Here is a 9,141-nt window from a genome sequence, read left to right as displayed (position 1 = left end):
GATGGAGAAGGGGAAGAAAGAAAAGAAACATGGAGCCACTGGGAAGGTCAAGCGAGAAGTTGGTACCAAGTGTTGAAGAGTATGCAGAGGAAAGTGAAAAGCAGAACAATCAGTCGCTTGTTCCATCATCAGAACAGTCGCATCAGATATAGCAAAAACGAGTAGAGGCTGTGGACATCAATGGATCTATCCTCTCTTGCCATTTTGTGCGATATCCTGCATCCTCTACAATGAAATGGTAGCCCTTAAACACTCTTAACTCCACCATTAAATAGCTTGTTCCACACCTAGACCGTCTACCCTGAATAGTGCATGTGATGAGAAGCTCACGCTACTCTTAATCGAATGTAAGGAGCTTTGTCTGGAAAGTGTAGCTTTTGCAGGTTTGAGATGTAGAGTATGGAGCCGATCTTGAACAGCGGTCAGTGGGGTTTTGGTAAGGTTGTGTTGTCCTAGTTTTACTACTTGTATGGTTCAGAGATTCGTGGTTAAAGTATGGTTGCTGAGAATAGGAGAGTTCCCACACTCTCAAATATTTCTCCATGTTCTTGATACTTGACATTGTTTGAGGACAAACAAGGATCTAAGTCTGGGGGAATTGATATATGGTGTTTTAGACATCTTGTATATATGTTTTTCAACTGGTTTTCAAGTCTTTATCGAGTCTTCCTAGTCCTTTTCGAGTCATTACAGGTCTGGAGTTGCATTGGATGGGAGATGGACCAGCTGGAACAAAAGAGGCAGAAAACAGTGCAATTTGGTGATTTTCACGCAGAACAGTCGAGCGGAGCAACCTGAGTGCATGTTCCAGCGGCAAAATATATTTAAGGAAGTTTCCAAATAATTCGGGATTTTACCTATGGCTTCCCCCTTTTACTCCCAGACCGCCATATACCTGCATATATATCTTTTCTTATTTTCTATTATGATTCGACACTAGTTTTTACACAAGAAACCATTGGAGACTTTTGTACTTGAAGATTTACTACCTTGAAAGGAAAAAGCTTCATCTCTCTCACCTTGAGAAGATTCTTGAACCCTATCTTATTTATATATTGATTCAGCATGTTTTCTTCATCTATTGTCTCTGTGATTTCTCTGTACAGGGCTGAGTAGTCGCTTGTTAGGTTTAGGGTGTTAGGGATCATGGATCAATGAGTTAGACACAAATAGGATTGTTATTCCTTGATATCTATGTCTATTGCTAACCTTAATGCTTGTGTTAAACTGGCCACTTAGCATCTGATCATAGGTTTAATCTAATCATCAAAAGTGTTTTAGGTTGCTAGAAAAAGCATAGATAGGCGATTTGTCCTTAGCCAACGAAAGCTGATGTTAAGGCAAATCGTGAACCAATTGAGTCCGAACTTAATGCTTGTCATCATTCTCTGATCCAAACGATAGTTTAGGCATTAGGATTGCTTGATAAATTGGTAGACACCACGACAGTGGGTTTATCTATTCTTGTTGTTCAAGTTCTAGATTGGCTCTTATTGCCTTCCTGAATAGTTGTGTAGCTCATGATCCTAAGTATCCCGATGAATCACCCTGAACTTAGCTCTCTTAATCATCTGAAAACCTTAAACGAATTTATTACTTGCTTGTTACGAAACCTTAATCTTAAAACCCCCATATTGTTTTAGCTTGATATTGATCCTATAGAAATAAAGTGTAATCGTTGGTTTCTGTGGATTCGATCCTAAAGTGCTATATCAACATACCATTCGATTGTGGTAGTGTGCACATTAGGTTAATTGGTGTGCGTATACACGTAATATCATTAAACAAAGAAGAAGCTAGAGGATTTCAGATTTAAAACGCAGAAGAAACATGAGTTTGAACCATAACATACTTGCGAGGCTCATGAAATGTATTTTATGCTTTTAACAATATAAAACCTAGCATGGAACCGTACACACTTATTCGTTTTAAGTTTGATATGTACACATAACTTCCAGAAGCTCAAACAACATATTAAAATAATAACTTAACAACCAAAGTATAGATGCCCTAGATCCCAATGTACTGGGAACATATATATATGAGAACATGTATAGAGCACTTCCTTTAAGGGCTTTTCTCAGCTTCATTTCTAGTCACATTATCCATTTTTACATCTGTGCCCATAATGGAAGATAGAGCAGTAGCAAGAGCCGACTGGAAATTTGGATTTGTCGTAATGGCTTTGATTGTTTCCGCCGGTAAATATTGCACTTGATGAGTAATACTCTTTGATTCCAACGTGATCAAGATTGGTTTGTGTAGGATGTGGTGAATATGAAGACGACCTTCCAAATGGGTCCAAAGATGACCCGGCGATTCGGGTTTGAATCATATGTTGGTAAGGTGATTGCTGAAGGGTGCTAATGTTGCCGTAAGCTGCACGGTATTGCTCATTGCGATTACCAACACCACCCCAATTCATCACTGTGTTAGTGCTGTTTGAGAAGTTGAGATTGGTTGAAGGATAGCTATTAGATCTTCAGACATTACTAGGAGGAGCACTGAACCTATTAAGCGTTGATAAGAATGGTTGCTGCGACGAGGAGGAGGTTGTGAGGTCGAGAGTAACGGTTGGATGGCCTGAAGAAGAGGTTTGGGGGAACGGTGATTTAGGTTTTGGAATGTTGCTATTGCCGGAGAGGGAGAAGTTTAGGCCATGAAGATCAGCTACGGCGGCCGAGGAGGAGGAGGAGGCTCCGGAGAGGAGCATGGAGGCTGCGGCTGAAGTGGCGGAGGCCATTGCGGTTGCTGACAGTGGAAGTGGATGGTTGTGTGTTCCTTCGTAAGTTGAGATAAGAATAGACATATCTTCTGAACATCTCTGTACCTAAATAAGGGATAAATTGTTATGGCTATTTTGAAAACATATATGTATTAGTGTGTATATAATTATTTGGAGTTATGAGTTTAGGTTTAATTACTTGTTTTCTTACGGGACAAGAAGGTGCAATGGTACAACGATAGTAAGCTCGTGGACATGGATTACCTTTAGCTATTCATCTACACAAACACAAACCCAAGAAAACAAAAGTCTTTATAAAAGAAAAAAGCCAAACGTTAAATGCCTTTTCATAGAAAATGAAAATTTTGCTTTTAAAATTCAAGATGTGAGCTAATTAAGTTTTCTTTCAGAAATAGCTTAAAGCTTAAAGAATATTAATTATTAACGATAATTTAGTAGTCAGCTAGTCAGCTAGTTATAGTGACTACCAGGTTGTTTGTTTCTCCATCCAGATGAGTCATCTGAGTGAAGATAAAGAATTTTGTTCATTTATACATTAAAAATACAAGTCATCTGGATGGCTCATCTGAATGAGTTTTAAAAATTTAGATTTAATTTTGAAAATCAGTTGGCTCATCTCGATGGAGATGAATTTGTCAAAATGGCATAATGTCTATTATACCCTATGTAATTAACAAATTACTAACTCAAACTAATATCATTTTATCACTCATGAAAAACGACAAAACCACCAAAAAAACATTTTCCCACCAAAACTACAAAACACATTTTTCCGCTAAAACCACCAAACACAATTTTCCGCCAAAAACGCAAAAAACGCGTTTTTCCGTCAAAACCGCAAAAAAGCATTTTTCCGCCAAAAACCGCAAAAGCACGGCTTTTTTTTGCCAAAACCGTAAAAAAACGTGTTTTTTTGCCAAAACCATAAAAAAACTTGTTTTCCCGTCAAAATCGCAAAAGCACATTTTTCCGCTAAAACCGTAAAAACGGTTTCCTGCCAAAATCGCAAAAACGCATTTTTCTATCAAAATCACAAAATAAAATTTCTGGCAAAACCGCAAAATCACGTTTTCCCGCCAACCCCGCAAAACGCGTTTTCCCGCCAAAATTACAAAACGCGTTTTCTCGCCAAAACCGCAAAAGTGTGTGTTTTTCGCCAAACCCGCAAAATGTGTTTTCCCGCCAAAACCGTAGAAGCATGTTTTCCCGCCAAAATCGCAAAAGCACGTTTTCCGCTAAAACCGTAAAAAGCAGTTTCCTGCCAAAACCGCAAAAACGTGTTTTCCCGCTAAAACGCAAAAATATGTTTTCTCGCTAAAACCGTAAAATTGTGATTTCCCGCCAAAAATCTTACCATTGCTTTCATCTTTTAAATTTTAGTTTTATAAAATTTAAGTACATGATGCTCTTACCATTGCTTTCATCTTTTAAAATTTAGTTTTATATTTTGAGTTGTTTGGAAGTTTATTCAAATTTGAGTTTCTTTTTTGAGTTTTATGAAAAGTTATAGTAGTAGTTAAATTTAATACAAAATTAAATAAAATAAACAAATTTATATGAAATAAAAATTTATAAATGCGAAATGCTAATTTTAAAATAATTTCAGTATAAATATATTTTATACTAAATAATAAAAGTTAATATAGTGATTAAATCAAAACAAGTGTATATTTGTAATTTGTTTATTAAACTCATCTGGATGGAAATAGAAGTAAACAAACAAACATAAAATCCATCCATATAACTCATCTAGATAGAGACTAGATAAAGAAACGAATAGCTCCTAAAATCTGGATGTATCATTTGGATGGATCATATAGATGAAGCAGCTGGATAGAGAAACAAACACCTAAAATTTTGAATGATGATATTTTTGTTTATACATACATTATATATATACACGATCAAAAATTGGAAATTTTTTTGAGAACCAATGATTATACTATATATGTTAGTATCTTTTTTTGAATATATACGTTAGTATTACATGTGAAGATATTGTACTAACCGTCGTTGTCTCACATCTTGACCTCACAGAAACCCTAGCTTTCTTAACAAGGTTTTGAGGCAAAAGCTCTTCTTCATCTTCATGATCATCTCCATCATTCTTAAACCCAAAACTACTTTCTGACGGTATCATAGTCTTGTTACTAACTAACAAGGACTTATTTGCTTGATTATGGTCAATCTCAAACTTCTCAGTAGGATAACTCAAATCTTTGTATTCAAATCCCAGACTTAATCCTTGATAACCACTTCTTTTATGTTCATCAATGTTTTTTTCATCACCGGTTTCATCCATGAAATCTTTCGTTTTTTCTTCTTTGTTCGTTACTGAAACACTTGGAACTGGTGATTTTAAGCGCGTACCTAAGCTCAACAAGACAAGTTCGTCGCGCTCGCTAATTCTTTCTTTTTCTTCATCTTCGTTTTTGTCTTGATGATGGCCCTTTGTTGAGAATTTATTAAGGTTTTCGTGTTGTACCGTTAATTGGTTGTATTGTGTTTGAAGAACCTCAAACTCCTTTTTTATCCTGCTCAAGGATGACTTGAGCCTCCTCCATTTCGATTTTAATTGAGTCCAGCTGATCTCATCATACATATAATATGACAAATCAAAATATATAACATATATAAACATTATCAATTGGTTAGTTTCTCCTCAATTTATTTGATGCGTATATGTTTACTTTTTTTTTTTGGCAACATGCGTATATGTTTACTTTCTTTCTCATTATTGTTGTAAATATATATGTGCAAATTGTATCTGGTATAGCAGAGATAATCTAATTAGTCTGGAAAAATATATGCAACTCGATTCAACAAAGCAAACTTATCATCAAAACAGAAAAAGACAAAACTTTTTTCAAAAAAAAAAGAAGACAAAACTAAAATTAAGAGATTCGCAGAACAAGCTAACTAAAATTTAAGAATTCAAGATAAGCTTCACAGATTAAGACAAATCAGCGACTAATGATTTTGGATAAAGACCAAACCATTAACCAAGAAATTTGTGAGAAATTTATGAAATCTTCCAGGATTTAATTGATTTATGCATTTAGAATTGCACAAAAATAAATTATATGATACCTTGGATCTTTTTTTTGGGTAAAATGTTAAGATGATACCTTGGATCTTATAATATCTAGATGAGGATCATCGTGAGATGCATCGAGTTTTCTCATCTCCGCATGTCTTTCTTCTCCTCCATGACCACTCTTCAAGAAATCATCATTCTCCATTATTCTCCTTTGATATTATTTTTGTAAGCTCTCGTAATTTTTTTGGGAACTGTTTATTCCCATTTCTATATATCAACCTGCCAACGTATACATCCTTTGACTACACCAATAAATAATTGACAAAACATACAAGTTTGTTATATTAATAATAACATTCAGAGTATATTATTTCTATATAATTAAAAAGCCTACGGAAATTTATCTCAAACATATGACTCTAACCGGTAACCATTAAAGGAATACGAGGAATTAGAAAGAAATGAAAGAAAGTAAATAAAGAAAAAAATAAGAAAGAATTTATTCATCTCCTAATTTGATAAAGAATAATTGTAGTCTTTTATTTATTAAATGTTAAAAAATCGTAATTAATAAATATTTCTTATAAATTGTGTAAATTGTGAGGAATGATAAATAATTTACTATTCCCACTCATTCTCTTAGTCATCATTTCGAGCTTAGTTTCTATAATATGAAAAAAATCAAATATTATGTTTTAATTTAACGACCTCTCCAAAATTATAAATTAATAGTAATTATCATTTTTTTGATGAAAAATATTAATTAATAGTAATTATCAGTTTAAAAGAGCTTTGTAGACAATGCTTTAGACAAGTAAAAGCATTGTACATAAATGGACTTAGACTATATAGTTTTACATTTTCTCTTTACACATTTTTTGCTGCAACGTTTCATACGAACAGAAAAACAAGCACTGCAACTCTGAAATCTTGAAAGGTCAACAGCCAATCCAATTGAAGTAAACAAAAAGTTACATAACAAAGTACGACCAAACTGAAATAAACTCTTTTTTTTTGCTAAACAAATACCAACGCGGGAACTTTAAATAAAGACAAACTAACTGTGCACCCGATATATTAGAAAAAAAAAGAGGAAGAAGAATATTGTTCGTGGATCGATAGTGTCGACTAACTGGAAAATAAATATTCAACTTCAACGCTTATGTATACACTAATACACAGCAATGCCTTAAAACAATGTTAAGGTTTGGAGCCGAAACCGAGGACCCACCGGCCGAGGTCGCTGCAAAAGAACAAAACGTTGATTTTTTTTTTTTGAACTAAAACAACGTTGAAATTTCTTGATTGCATGTTACAAGTTTATCCCAATATATATAAAAAAATTAGAGCAATTCTCTCAAATAGTTTTAAAAAAAAAATTATCACAAAAATATTTTTTAAGATAAAAAGGAAAATGATCAAAACAGATTTCATTAAAAAAGCAAAAGAACATTCCACCATTTATTTTATAGATATACAAATATAAATAAATAATAATAAAATAAAATTTATAGTTTCAAATTATGTGTTTTAAAATTTGAACTTTTTATAACTTTTTCAAAATGTTTTTTGCACTTTTTTTGAAATTCAAAAATACTTTTTGAAACTATTAAAAAATTATTTTAAATTTTAATATTTATTTTTAAATTTTGAAAAATTTTAAACTCCATCTCCAAAATTATACAGCTTAACTATAAACCATAAATCTATATTAATTAACCCTACATGTATAATTGTGTATTTACTCCTTAGTGAAGCCTTTTTAGTCATTTTCCACTTTAGAGATTCTTTTTGTAAAAATAAACTAAACAAAGTTATCTTAAAAAATTTCTCTATAATATATACCCCATAAATATTTAGAATATGACTTCAACAGAACTCGAACTTAATATTATATCGATTTTAAATTGCATAGTTGATTTAAATTTAGCAGTTTGTCTCTTTGTTTAACGAAGTCTTTTAGAAAAATTTCCAAATGGTTGGTAGACTTAGCAATCATTTAGTCATATATAATACATATTCGTGTTGGTACACATAAATATAAACCTATAGTTGTAATTAAATTCATCAACATACTGAATATTTTCATAGAAATATGGTTAATACATACTAACAACTTTATGTTTATCATTATATATAATTCATCAACATATTGAATATTTTCATAGAAATGTTTTATTTGATAAGTCCTTACATGCTATATGCTCGTACAAATTGGAGTAATATTTAGGGAATGATCATAGATGTTTTAATGTGGAGCTGTGGACGAGATGATAGATCCCTTCCTATATACATGTTTTCCAGCTCTACAACTCTGGGCTCTATCGAATATTCTTTCTTTCAAATAATTTTCGAATGTAACTAATTTTCAAAATTATTTTTCTATCGTGTAAAATGATTAGGGATGATGAAAGCCATTTCACTATCTTTCCATACTATGTTATACTTGAAAAGGTAAAAAAATGAGTTGATTTTTAATGCTAAAATCAAAGTTCCACAAGATAATCAGAAAGCGGAAGAATCGTATTTGACTCAGATATATGAAAGCTATATAGAAGAAAAGGTCACTACCCCCTGATACAAGAAATAATGTTCTCTTAAGAGGCTTAGTCTGTCAATTTAATGTTTATTGGCATGATAATTAGCATGTTAGTGGTCTTGGCTAGATTTATATGATGATGATGGAACTTAGGTCTTGGATTTAAAAGGTTAAATAAAGAGTTTATCGCTTTTACAATCGGAGTATGATGCATTGTTGTGGTCTATAGAATATTTGCTTGAAAATGAGTGTGGATCATTGATATTAAGACGGATTGTTTCCAACTAATACGAGTGTTGGATGGATGGCCAAGAAAACTAGTCGGTATTTTCTTTTTCTCTTTTTAAAGAAAACTAGTCGGTATTTTCCATCTTTGCTGGAGAATTTTTTTTTTTTTTTTTTGTTATAATGTGACTTGCTGTTTTCTCATATTCTCTTCATCATAGTTATGTTCTACATTGTCTTATTTTTTTCAAAAAAATAAATATATTTCATTTCTTAAGTTATGATGGATACATGCATGAGATCTAGCGTTAGAAAACAACTTCATATTTTAAGTGGACCACGATCTAAGGACATTAGTTAGTTGGGTAGAGTTGTGTGACATTTTACAAGGATTAGTCAACCTGTCGACCAAGTTTATAAACCTCATTTCCTGTCTTAATTGCTACCATATAAACAAATTAACCAGGAAAAAAAAAAAAAAAACAGTTGTTATTAGGCCTTGGAAGACATCAGCTAAACTCGTCGTTGCCCAAATGCCAAATCCAAAAAATGTAATAAACCACCGACGAGAGGGGTATATTTGGAAACACA

At 32.7% G+C, this 9,141-nt stretch overlaps 1 pseudogene; it reads right to left on the bottom strand.

Moving 5' to 3' along the window:
- Positions 1-2,067: 2,067 nt before the first annotated feature.
- On the bottom strand, positions 2,068-5,988 carry LOC106344448 (annotated as a pseudogene).
- Positions 5,989-9,141: the final 3,153 nt, after the last annotated feature.

Source organism: Brassica oleracea, chromosome C5, assembly GCF_000695525.1.
Source record: "Brassica oleracea var. oleracea cultivar TO1000 chromosome C5, BOL, whole genome shotgun sequence".
Lineage (NCBI taxonomy): Eukaryota > Viridiplantae > Streptophyta > Magnoliopsida > Brassicales > Brassicaceae > Brassica > Brassica oleracea.
The sequence above is the reverse complement of the archived record's forward strand: the minus strand, read 5'-3'. Positions and strand labels throughout refer to the sequence as shown.